Raw genomic sequence first — 13503 nt, 5'->3', positions numbered from 1 at the left:
CAGTCTCTACAAAAAAATAAAAATTAGCTGGGTGTAGTGGCGCCTGTAGTTCCAGCTACTTGGGAGGCCAAGGCAGAAGGATTCATAGAGCCCAGGAGGTTGAGACTGCAGAGAGCTGTAACAGAGCCATTGTACTCTAGGGCAACAGAGCAGGATCCTATATTAATAATAATAATAATTAATAAGCAAGGGGAAGGCCTGGCCAAGGGAAGAGCTCATTCCTGCCAGTCTCCTAAACATCCCCTCACTATCCTGGACAGAGCTTGGTAAAGGAGCTTTTGTAGACCCTTGAGGGTCAGCACTCGGCTTCCATTTGGAGGCCTGCTGAAGTCAGGCCATTGGGCACTTCCTTATGTGATGTTCCAGGACCCTCAGCCCCCTGACTTGCTGAGATGGTCCAAGCCCCGGTGTGGGAGAAGTGTAAACTTATGGGGGCAAGGGGTGGGGTAGGACAGAACCCAAGTGAAAATATACATTCATGGGCAGGGCAATGTTTTCCCCACTCCCCAGGTGCAAATTCTATCTGGCTTCATGTTGCCATCTCTAAAGCTCCTTGCCAGTTACTTCCATAAGACAGGCCTCACTCATCTCTTCAAGCAACTTTCACCTGTATAGTATCAACTCTGCCTTCCCCCCAGGTTGGGGTGGTGATAGTTGGGAAACATGCCCCAGATATTTCTCTGGACCCTGTATCTATTCCAGGGAGAGCATTAGCCTGGTCCCAGGGTCAAGCAGACCTGGTGCTTGGAAGGCGCAAGTCTAGGAAGAAGAAAAGATGTGAAAGAGAGCTCAGGGCCTGAGAGCTCACGAGCTGGTCAGTTTTTATCACCTTTAACATGAACGCTTTCTCTGGAGCTGAATTTTCAGCCAGGTTTGGAGGCTTACCGTAGGCTATATCAGCCAGTAAGGATGCCAGTAAACTTATAATATCCTTTCTGTAGACTTAAAAATCACAAATCCATACATTTGCAAAGCAGAGTTTTATTTCTTAAAAAAAGTTGCAACTTGTGGGCTGGAAAGCGGAGTCTTCTGCGCAGACTAAAATCACTCTCTGTCAGAGCAAGGGTGGGACAGGAGTTTTATGCTAAATGGGCTGAATATAATATAGTATTCATCAGGTTACAGGAGGAGCTATAATTATTCATGAATAGAGGATCGTGAACATATGTTGTAAGCAAACATGCATGTTGTGTATGTCCCATGTTCACTTTGAAGTGGAGACAACATTTAAATGTGCTAACATTAGGCTCTATAGTCAAAAGGTGAAGCAAAGGACACAGAGTGTCTTGTGCACAGCATCTGTAAAGCAGTCCATAGAAAGGAGAATTTTGTCTGAAAGGAATGTGTGGTGAAACCAGTTACCTGCTGTGTCAAAACCACAAGAAGGGAGGGGAGTTAGGCTATGGTATCTATCTGGCAATTGGCTGAAGTCAGGGATGGAGCAAAGCTTCCATTCTTTGTTTCTCCAGGGCCAGTTCCTGTTTAACTGTTAGGAAATAATCTGGTAAAGATTAGTAAGAAAGATTGCATAGTGAGGCATGACCAACTTCCTGTCTTGTCATGGCTGGGAAACTTAAAGGTTTTCTGGGATCTCCTTGGCTGAGAGGTAATCTGCTGAAGGTGGGGGGAGTTGGATTTTATTTTTATTTTATAATTCATTCATTCATTCATTGATTCATTGATTCATTCATTCATTCATTCATCAGATAGTTTCTGAGTAACTATTATGGGCCAGATACCATCTTTAGGCCCTGGAGATGCAGTGTTTACATTACTAATTTTCTGTTTTCACAGTGGCAGATGATTTTTTAAAAAATATATGCTGGCAACATAATGAGACCCTGTCTCTACAAAAAATTCAAAAATTTAGCTAGGTGTGCTATCGCTTGCCTGTGTGGTTCCAACTACTCAAGAGGTTGAGGTGGGAGGATCACTGGACCTTGGGAGGTCGAGGTTGCAGTGAGCTGTGATTGCACCACTGCACTCCAGTCTAGGTAGCAGAGTGAGACCCTGTCTCAAATACACACATACACACACATGCGCACGCACGCTATGGTAGATGATATGGGCTATGGGCTATCATGAAAACTGAAGTTGGGTAAATGGGATGGAGTTGGCAGGAAGGTGCAATTATGCATTGGTTGGTCAGGGAAGCTTTCTGTGTTGACATTTGGACAGAGACCTGGAAGAAGGGAGGAGGAAAGCTGTGCAGACAATGGGTTAAGTCCAGTCCAGGGACTCTGAGGTAGGAGCATGCTTAATGTGTTGGAATAAGAATGAAGAGGCTGGTGTGGCCAGAACAAAATAGACATAGTGAGAAGTGAGGGGAGATGAGGACAGGGAGGAAGTGAGTAGATCAGGTGGGGCCTTACAAGCTTGGCAAGGGCTTTGGATTTTACTATGTGGGAGACCGAACACCATGGGAAGCCCTGGGAGGGTTTCCAGCAATGCTGTGGCAAGAAGTGACTTATATTTTAAAAAGATCACTCGAGCTGCTGTGTTGAGGATAGGCTGTGGAGGCTGGAAGGCCAATTACAAGGCTACTGACTTAAGTGGAAGTGAGAAATAATGGTGATTTGTTCTTGGGTAATTGTGGTGGGGAAGGTGGGTTATTGTAGGACTCTGCATGTATTTTGAAGGCAAAGCCACTGGAATTTGCCAGAAGATTGGATATGGGAAAATGAGCAGAGTCAAGGATGACTACAGAGTTTTTGATCTGAGAAACTGAGAGAATGAAGTTTCCATGTAACACAATGGGAAAACAGAGGATGTAACAGGTTGTGGGAGTTGCAGAGTTGTGGGGGGAGGGACATCGAAGGTCAGATTTTGTCCGTGTTACATTTGAGGCAGATGTATGGCAGGAGATAGAAATCTCAATAGTGTTTTAAAGTTCTCTCCCTCAGCACTCTAAGCCCTTATAAGAAAGTTCTCCATGAATGCATAGTGCCATAGAATTAGAGAATTCCAAAATTATAGAAGCTACTTAAGAAATATTTTTTTATTTTACATATGAGGACATTGAGATTCAGGGCAGGGGGAGCATAAAGTGACTTGCCAAATATGATGTAATTGGTAATAACGGAGCTGGGATTAGATTTCAAAACTCAGTGCATTTTCCCTGCACTAGACAGCACTGCCTCCCAAGAAATGATGTTATTATTATTCCTGCTCTTTCTTTGGTGGCCAAGATCAAGTAGACTGTGGAGTGAAAGATAGTCCTGTTCAGTTACAACAACACTGGTATAGCAATGGGTGGTCTCTACCATTTAACATGGAACTTTCCCTCCCTCCCTTCTGCCTTCCTTCCCTATCTCTCTCTCTCTCTCTCTCTCTCTCCCCCTTCCCTCTATCTCTTTCTCTCTCTCTTTTCTTTTCCCTCCCTCCGTTCCTCCCTCTCTCCCTCCCTCCCTCTCTATCTCTCCTTCTCTTTCTTTCTCTTTCTTTTTTTCCTTCCCTTCCTTCCTTCCTTCCTTCCTTCCTTCCTTCCTTCCTTCCTTCCTTCCTTCCTTCCTTCCTTCCTTCCTTCCTTCTTTCCTTCCTTCCCTCCTTCCCTGCCTCCCTCTCTTTTTCTTCTTTCTTTTTCTTTCTTTCTTTGTATCCTATCTTTCTGTGTTCTTTATTTCTTTCTTGAATTTTAGGCTTATTACTGATAATTTGGTAGCTACTCCATGAAATAATTCCATCAAGGGTCACTTATTGACTTGGAAGTAAGTGTACAAATCAGAAAAATTCTGAGTATTGCTGTATTAGTCTGTTCTCAAGCTGCTAATAAAGACATACCTGAGACAGGGTAATTTATAAAGGAAATAGGTTTAATTGACTCACAGTTCCTCAGGGCTGGGGAGGCCTCAATAAACTTACAATCATGGTGCAAGGCGAAGCAAACATGCCCTTCTTCCCATGGTGGCAGCCAGGAGATGTGCTGAGAAAAAGTGGGAAAAGCCCCTTTTAAAACCATCAGATCTCATGAGAACTCACTCACTATCATGAGAACTGCAGCATGGGGGTAACTGCCCCCATTATTCAATTACTTCTCAGTGGGTCCCACCCATGACATGTGGGGATTATGGGAACTACAGTTCAAGATGAGATTTTTGGGGGGAACACAGCCAAACTGTATCAATTGTGAGACTCATCTTTTTGTATTTTTGCTCTTCAGATCAACAATAAATTGTTCATGTGAAAGAAATGCTCAGGCTGGGTGCAGTGGGTCACACCTGTAATCGTAGCACTTTGCAGGGGCTGAAACAGGTGGACCACTTGAGGTCAGGAGTTTGAAACCAGCCTGACCAACATGGTGAAATCTTGTCTCTGCTGAAAATACGAAATTAGCGAGGCGTGGTGGTACATGCCTGTAATGCCAGTACTTGGGATGCTGAGGCAGGAGAATCGCTTGAACCTGGGAGGTGGAGGTTGCAGTGAGCTGAGATTGTGCCATGGCACTCCAGCCTGGGCAACAAGAGTGAAACTCCGTCTCAACAAAAACAACAACAAAATGCTCAGTTCAAGAAGTCACTTGAAATTTTCTTATTTTTAGTGGATGCTTGCTTTGGAAATAGTCGATCTGAATTTAACTAATTGGTTTTCAATTCAATCAACTGGTTAAATACATTGGACTTCACACATTGGGATTCATTTTGTGCTGTTCCCTGCAGAAGAATCCTGACATTCTGGGATGGAGAGTGAGGAGGATGAGTGGAGTCCATGCACTGGTGATCTTGGAAAGGATGGAGCTGTCACTCCAGTGACACCAAGCTTGGAGCTCTGCCTGTTGTAAGAGTTCCCTTCCCTCAAGACACACATGTGGGGCATGTCACTGAATGAGGCTAAAGCACCATGAAATAAAGCCAACTGTTTCTTCCTTGAGCAATCAAATTGCTAGTCATAATTCCTAAGGAATAAAAACAGATTTTTCGGACTAGGAACAATCTGATTGTGAAACATCAAAACAAGAAAATTACTTTGAAAGAGTCAAAAATCACATGGGCCAGCAGCCCAATACATCATCTCCAAAGTCACATTACACTGTTAAAACCAACACATTCGTTTTACATCTGTGGGATCAAGCTTGTTTTCTCCTCTGTCCCAACCTACTATCCATATGGGGCCCAATTCCCCATCTGTCCATTGCTTTTGTTCTTCACAGTTGAGATTTTAATTTCAGTGATAATAAAAATTATCACCATCATCAGGTTTAGGTTTGATGGTGTATTTTGCTTTTGGAAGCACTCTCATCCTTTCCCACAATGCAGAGAATCGGGAGGATACGTGTTCCACACATTTTGCAGGTGGAATAAGAAGAACAGGGCCGATGGCAACTGGTCTCTCTTGAGATGCCATCTCCACTTTAATGTCGCATGGGCAGTCAACTTCTCACAGCAAAGCCACTGTCTGGGTTTCCCTTCCTCTTCCTTAACCCTGTCCACTTCTAAAGACATCTCACTCATTTTCATATCATGGGAACTCCATCCTTTTTCTTCTCCAGAACACACATTCTGGGCTCACCTTTGTTTGGTCTCTCTTTTCTCTTACTCACTACACATCACCAGCAAATCTCATGGCCGTCACTTTCAAGATATGCTCAAAATGCTGCCTAGTAGTTCTCTTAATCGCCAATAGTTGGTCCTAGACACCAAAATCTCTTACCTAGATTATTGCCATAGCTTCATAACTAACCCTATCATCCTCAACTCTTCCTGTCCCCTAGTAGACACTCAACAGAGTAACTAGAGTGCTTCTTCCCAAATTTACTGGTATCACTTTTTTGATAATAACCCTCCAAAGCCTTGTATGTACTGTGGCCTATCAGGTTCTCCATGATTGAGCCCCTCTTATCGCTGGCCTGGCTTCCCTCTTATCCATTCCCCTCCTACAAATGTGGCCTAGATGTTATTCTATAACTCACCAATATAATTTTTGCCTTAGGGCTTTTGTACTTACTCTTTCTGACTGGAATAGATTCTCTCATATATATCCATGTATCTTTCATAGACATCTGCATATATATGGCTCATAACCTATATATTTATTAGAGAGGTCTTAACTCTCCTATATGAAAGACCAACCCTTTTCTCCCTGTTCAACCCTTCCTAATCTTTTTATCTTTTTTATCCAAAACAATTGTCACCATCTGAATCCTTTATATTTTTCTTTTGCTTTTTTCCTACTTCCTTCTACAGGAATAGAAATTCTGCAAAGGCAGGGACTTAATTTTTTCACTGCTGCATTGCCAGAGCTTTGAGCTATGCCTCTCTCATACAATTTTTGTGCTTACCAATACTTGTTAAATGAATAAGTTGATGAATTCAGAGCCGTCCAAAGACGGAATGGGCCTCCTTGGATGATAGTAGACACTTGGGGTTTTCCAATATTTATTCTATGTTATAAAATGAACCTAATGATCTGAAGGGTTGGACTAAGTTAGATGTCCTTTAAAAGGACAGCAGCATGGTGGCGGGGCGGGGGCCGGGAGGGGAGGTGAGAGCGTGTGTCAGAGATAAGTGATTTGAGTTTTTTATCTGATACTCCTGTGACGTTGGATAATTTATTTACCTCTCCTAATCTCAGTTTCTTTGTTGGAAGGGATTTTATGCTTTCTATTTCATAGTGTGGTTATGATGATAAAATTAAACAACAAATAAATACAAAAAAAAATACAAACCAGAGAACACATGTACAATGTTTAGCCTAGTTCCTGACACTTACTTAATAAATAGTGTGGCAAACATTAACTGTACACTTACTCCTATCTCACTCCTATAGCTGGTATGTCTCCTGCATACTCTGGATGCTCAGTAAACTGTTGATCATGCGTTGGTAGCGTGGTCTTCAAGAAAGGGCCAAGCGCAATCATGTCTCTTCCAGCCTCTGGATTCTGAGGGTCTGTGAAAGGATGGGCCCAAGGCTACCCAGGATGTGAATGGACTTTTTGGTTATTTGTTGGGATATGTTTTTCCTGCCAAATAAATTATTAGTTCTTTTCCTTTAGGCTTCCTTCTTTAATTCTTTTAAGATTCCTGACTCTCCTGATCCTCCCTTGGTCTTTAAAATTGCTCTTTATCTTGAAGCTTTTTTCTCAAACCTATCTGTATTAGGCCATTCTTGTGGTGCTATAAAGAAATACTTGAGACTGGTCAACTTGTAAGAAAATAAGTTTATTTGGCTCATGGTTCTGCAGGCTGTAGAGGAAGCATAGTGTCAGCAACCGTTTCTGGTGAGGCCTAAGGAAGCTTTCAATCATGGTGGAAGATGAAGGGGGAGCAGGTGTTTCACATGGCCGGAGTGGGAACAAAAGACAGAAGGTGGTGGTGGGGAGATGCCACATGTTTTAACAACTATATCTCATGAGAACTCACTCACTATCATGAGAACAGTACCAAACCATGAGAGATCCACCTCCATGACTCAAACACCTCCCACCAGGCCCCACCTCTGACATTGGGAATTACATTTCAACATGAGATTTGGGGGGGATGAATATCCCAACTCTATCATTATCTTGCTTACTTCTTGACCTTTGCCTCTGATATTGATTTTGTCTAATGAAATTTGTGAACCCCTAAAAATTCCCACCACAGATTGCTCATGCTGACTCCGATTTAAGTGGGATGAGTCAAATACCAGCTCCCTCACTCCTATAGCTGGTATTTCTCCTGCAGAAACTGGATGCTCAATAAATATCTGTTAATTATGCACTGGTAACATGGTCTTCAAATGAGTTACTAAATGAAATTATCAGAAATGATCATAGCCATATCAAATTTGGGCATATGGAAATATCAGAAAGAAATATGCTGAAATATAACAGTTATCTAAGGTGGCAGGAATATGGGCAAATACAATGCCATTATTCTACAGTGAATATTTGTTATGCTTAGAAATTAAAAAGTAAAAAATGTCCTAATAATGCATATGGTAGGTCCTGCTGGTGACTTTCTTCTGATAGAAGTAAATCACTTCTCTCAGCTTCTGTATCTGCAGATTGAAAAGAGAGAGCACAATATCCGTTTGACATACTCTAAGGTGTAAACAGGATGATGTATGTATTGGTCTGTTTTCACACTGCTGATACAGACATACATGAGACTGGGCAGTTTACAAAAGAAAGAGGTTAAATGGACTTACAGTTCCACATGGCTGCGGAGGCCTCACAATCATGGCAGAAGACAAGGAGGAGCAAGTCACGTCTTAACGTGGATGGCAGCAGGCAAAGAGAGAGCTTGTGCAGGGAAATTCCCATTTTTAAAACCATCAGATCTGGTGAGATTCACTATCATGAGAACAGTGCATGTTATGGGGAAAGATCCGCCCCCATAATTCAATTGCCTCCCACTGGGTTCCTTCCACAACATGTGGAAATTCTGGCAGTTACAATTCAAGATGAGATTTGGGTGGGTACACAGCCACACCATATCAATGTATCTGAAGTTACTTTCTAAACTGGAGAAAAATATATGAGTTTTAGGTGTTTTAGTTATTGGCATTGCTGTGGAGATGGATGTTATATTGCCATATGGATATACAACTCTCATACCTTCTAACCTTCTTTTTTTTTTTTTTTTGCACACAGTCAGGTCTCATTGGGCAAACATGTTTGATGTGCTCATGTTCAACTCTTCAGGAGAGAGGCCTGGAATAAAAAAACTACTACTAATTCCAACAAGATTCTGTCTTTCCTGGCACATTTGTCCTGAAACAATTCCTTACTGAGACTTTCCTTGAGTGGCTAAAAACGATTTTGAATCAGTTTACTCTGGGTTTCCTGTTCGTGGTCACTCAGCTGTATCCTAATTGATTACTCACTGTACTTGTATCTGATGCCCATCACTGTTCTTGTTCTACAAGCTGGGCAGATGCTCTTGCCTTGATTAAAGCAGGGAATAGCCCTAGCATCCTCCTGGAGATCACAACTCTTAGCCTCTTTTTGTCCGCTATGTGCAATTTTTCTAGAAAGTGAGAAGCAGAGTGGTTGAGATCCATTCACATTTGCCATCTTTGCCGCACTGTCTCTTCCTTGTAGGGAAGGATATGACCTTGGTAGAATAATACGACCTTCCTTTTGTCAGAGCAATTCATGTGGAGGGGGCATAAGCTGAGGGTCTTCTAGTGTCCATTATTTGTCTTTTGTCATCAAGGGACATCTGCTAAGACCTTCAGTCCTGAGCAAGGTGAGCCATTCCATAAAGAAGATATCTACATAGAGTGCCTATGCATTCCCTGGGTCTAAGGATGCAGCTGGGGAAAATGTCTAAATGGATTAAAAATCCATTAATTATCAATCCATTGATTAACCATCTTGATTATCATACACAGGCACACATGTACACAGTCTTGGAACTTTTGCACAAGAAGGGACTTGTGGATGAGAGGAAAAAATGAGGCTCAAATGGAAGGAGGTAACAAGGGACAAGAAGTAGAGAGCAGAAAGGAAGCATGAATGGACACTCAGAAGTTGTTTTAACCTTCCCAGAAGCTTCCCTTTATAAACAGCTAGATAGTTTGATTCAAACCAATATTTGGATTTTCCTGAAACTAGCTAAAATAAAAGTTCCCTAACTAATAATAAGCAGCATTTATTTAGTGCCTACCATATACTACAGAACTTACACTGCGCTAAGAGCTTCCAAATAATTTTATTCCTAATGCTGATAAAAGAAAAACCTGACCTGAATTAAATTTAAAGCAGTTTATTGAGCAATGAACGATTCATGAATTGGGCAGTCTCTTGAGCCAGAATAGGCCCAGAGACTCCAGTGCACCCAGGTGGTAGGAGAAGATTTATGGACAGAAAAAGGAAAGTGATGTACAGAATACAGAAGTGTGGTGCAGAAACAGCCGGACTGGTTACAGCTCAACATTTGCCTTATTTGAACATGGTTTGAACAGTGGGTTACATTTCACTGGCCTAACTTGGTGGTTGGCACAAGTGTAGGCTACAGTCTGCTTATACCTCCACTTGTTATAGTTCATCATGTACAGAACTCTAACAAGTGGAGGTATAAACAGACATAGACCTTTAGGCCTGTGAACCCTGAATATCTGAAACAGGTCTGGGTTAATTTAGAAAGTTTGTTTTGCCAAGGTTGAGGATGCATACCTGTGACGCAGCCTCAGGAAGTCCTGACAACATGTTCCTAAGGTGGTCAGAGCACAGGTTGGTTTTATACACTTTAGGGAAACATGAGAGATCAATCAGCATATGTAAGATGAACACTGGTTTGGTCTGGAAAGGCAGGACAACTCAAAGCAGGGAGGGGGCTTACAGGTCGCAGGTAGAAAAGAACAAATGGTTGCATTCTTTTGAGTTTCTTTTTCTTCTCCTTCCCCTCCTCCTTCCTCCTCCCCCTTCCTCCTCCACCTCCTCCTTCCCCTCCCCCCTCCTCCTTCTTCTTCTCTTCTTCTTTCTTCTTCTTCTTCCTCTTCCTCCTCCTCCTTTTCTTCTTCTTCCTCCTCCTCCTCCTCCTCCTCCTCCTCCTCCTCCTCCTCCTCCTCCTCCTCTTCTTCTTCTTCTTCTTCTTCTTCTTCTTCTTCTTCTTCTTCTTCTTCTTCTTCTTCTTCTTCTTCCTCTTCTTCCTCCTTCTTCCTCCTTCTTCCTCCTTCTTCCTCCTTCTTCTTCCTTTTTCTTCCTTCTTCCTTCTTCTTTCTTCTTTCTTCTTCTTCCTTTTCTTGAGATGGAGTCTCACTGTGTTGCCCAGACTGGAGTGCAGTGGTGCAATCTTGGCTCACTGCAACCTCCGCCTCCAAGGTTCAAGTGATTCTCATGTCTCAGCCTCCCAAGTAGCTGGGATTACAGGCACGTGCCACCACATCAGGCTAATTTTGGTATTTTTAGTAGAGATGGGGTTTCACCACACTGGCCAGGCTTGTCTTGGACTCCTGACCTCAAATGATCCACCAGCCTCAGCCTCCCAAAGTGTTGGGATTACAGGCGTGAGCCACTGCACCCAGCCTCTTTTGAGTTTCTGATTAGCCTCTCCAAAGGAGGCAATCAGATATGCTTTTGTCTCAGTAAGCAGAATAGAATGGGAGGCAGGTTTGCCCTAAGCAGTTCCCAGCTTGACTTTTCCCTTTAGCTTAGTGATTTTTGGGGCTCCAAGATTTATTTTCTTTCCACAGACCAAACTTAAAATATGCCAAGAGGCAGCTTTAGGCTAAACTTGATTTAACAGTGATCAGATTATCTTTTATTTGCCCCATGTTTCAGATGAGAAAAGGGATGTGAAGAATCCCTTTTCTCTTAGGATGAGTTGCCTAAGGTCACATGGTGAGTGTGCCAGTCATCTGTCAATGCTCGTTCTCAGCTCAGTTTCTCACACTGACCCTGCTCTACTCTTTATCACAGCAACTGCATAGTTCAGGCTCCCTTCTTGACTAAATTTCAGATGCTACTGGCTCATGGCAGGAACCAGAGAAAGGATAGAAAAGGGAGGAGGGACAAATTAGAGAATACCTGCCACCATTGCCTCCCCACGTCCAGCAGAGGTTGTGTCTCCTTTTCCCACTTGCATTCTTGAGTATGGCTTCCCTTGGACACCTCTCCCCTCCATGATCTCAGTTCTCACCAGGCTGCCCCTGCTGCCATATTCTAGCTCCCTTTGGGTGGTCCTGTGTTCTGGGCTCTGGTAGCAACATCTACTTCTTGTGTGTTGCAACCCCAGGGGTGATAATGGTTTTTTTCCATTGCTAATTTCTGGGTTGCCCCATTGTCCCCTGCGATAAACGGAACTGTTCCCTCTCCCCCATCCCGAATACGTATGTTGAAGCCCTAAGATCCCAACGTGACTGTATTTGGATACAGGGCCTTTAAGGAAGTAATTAAGCCTAAATGAGCTTTAACAGTAGGACCCTGATCTGATTGGATTAGTGTCTTTATAAAAAGAGACATTGGAGAGCTCACTCTTGCTCTGCCATATGAGGACATGATGAAAAGGTGGCCCTCTGCAAGCCAGGGAGACAGCCCTCACCAGAACCTGACTGCTATCACCCAGACCTTTCTGTCATTTAAGTCACTGTGTCTATATTTTGTTATGTCAGCCCACACTGACTAGAGTTGAATTTGTTTCTCCCCTTTCCCTTAACTTGTGGTATATCTCCTTGTATTACATTCCATTCTCTTTGGAACTCTTAGAATGTTCTTTCTCCTCCTCCTCCTCCTTCTCCTCCTCCTCTTGACTGGCCCCTAACATGCTAAGTCCACTAGGAAGTTTAAAACTGGAACTTGAACCAACATCTAATTGGACATCAAAATCTGTGTTCTTAAAAGCTACACTGTACTTTCTAGATTGTTTTGGTTGTCTGCAGAGATTTGAGGAACAACCAAGTAAATAATATGAAAGAGGCTCTGTTTGATTAATGGCACTAAGAGGGATGGAAATGGGGAAAAGTTTAAAGTTTTCAGTGGTTCTAAATGTGACATTTTAGACCCATCCTTTGTAACAACAGGCTGGAGTTTGGGGGTCTGTGTGGAGAGAGAGCATTCCAGTTAGTGGCTCTGCTGTCATGGACAGCAAGAGGGGTAGGGATATTGTACTGATGGAATGTGGACATTGTTGTTCCTTGACAGCATCTTGAATGATATCATGATATGGCATGCCAAGCACTGAAATATATATTAGCTTGGCAGTGAATATATATGTTTTAATTTTCTGATAACACATGGAGTTATAGGCTGTTAATGTGGGCAAGGTACATGTCTTTAATGTTATTAACTATTCTCATTCTTTGACAAATATTTCATTTCTCCCCAGAAAGATCTTGTTTACATTTGTTGCCAGAAAAAGGGGTTCCGATCCAGACCCCAAGAGGGGGTCCTTGGATCTCATGCAGGAAGGAATTAAAGGCAAGTCCTTGAGTGCAGCGAGAAGACAGAGTTTATTGTAAGCTGCTCAGTAACAGAGTAGGGCATCCTCAGAAAGCAAGAGGAGGGATATGCCATCTTTGTTTTAAACTTTCCTTATATAGGGGTCTTATCTATGTAACCGTAAATTATGTCTATGTGCAGGTGGACTGAGAGCATGACAACATTAATACTTTGCTGACTTAAAGTTTTCCTCTGCATTTTAGTGAGTAAGTAGATCAAACCATGACGATAGCTATCATAAAAGCACACACTGTTGTGTGATAGTGTATCACATAACTTTATCTTTAAAGTTATAGGATCTTTAGTGTATCACTTTTCTGGCCAGAAACCTCTGTGGCTGATGGCACCTTTGCCTGAATTGTTATCTTGTGTACAGGAGGAATGAGGTATGCCTACAAGTGGAGGGTGAGCAAGACCAAGAGAAGCTTTATTGAGTGCTAGAACAGCTCAGAGGATACATGCAGGGGACAGCTCCTGTCTGTAGGCAGGTCATCTTGTTCAGTGTTCAGCTCTCAGCAGGAAGGAGGCCCTGGAGTGGGCGGCTCCTCTCTGCAGGTAGGTTGTCCTGTTTGCTCTGCAGCTATCAGAAGAGAGGAGGCCCTGGAGAGGGTAACTCATCGCTGCAGCTGGTCCTCTTGTCCTCT

Source organism: Chlorocebus sabaeus, chromosome 8 (genome assembly GCF_047675955.1).
Source record: "Chlorocebus sabaeus isolate Y175 chromosome 8, mChlSab1.0.hap1, whole genome shotgun sequence".
In the NCBI taxonomy this organism is placed as follows: Eukaryota; Metazoa; Chordata; class Mammalia; order Primates; family Cercopithecidae; genus Chlorocebus; species Chlorocebus sabaeus.
The sequence above is the reverse complement of the archived record's forward strand: the minus strand, read 5'-3'. Positions refer to the sequence as shown.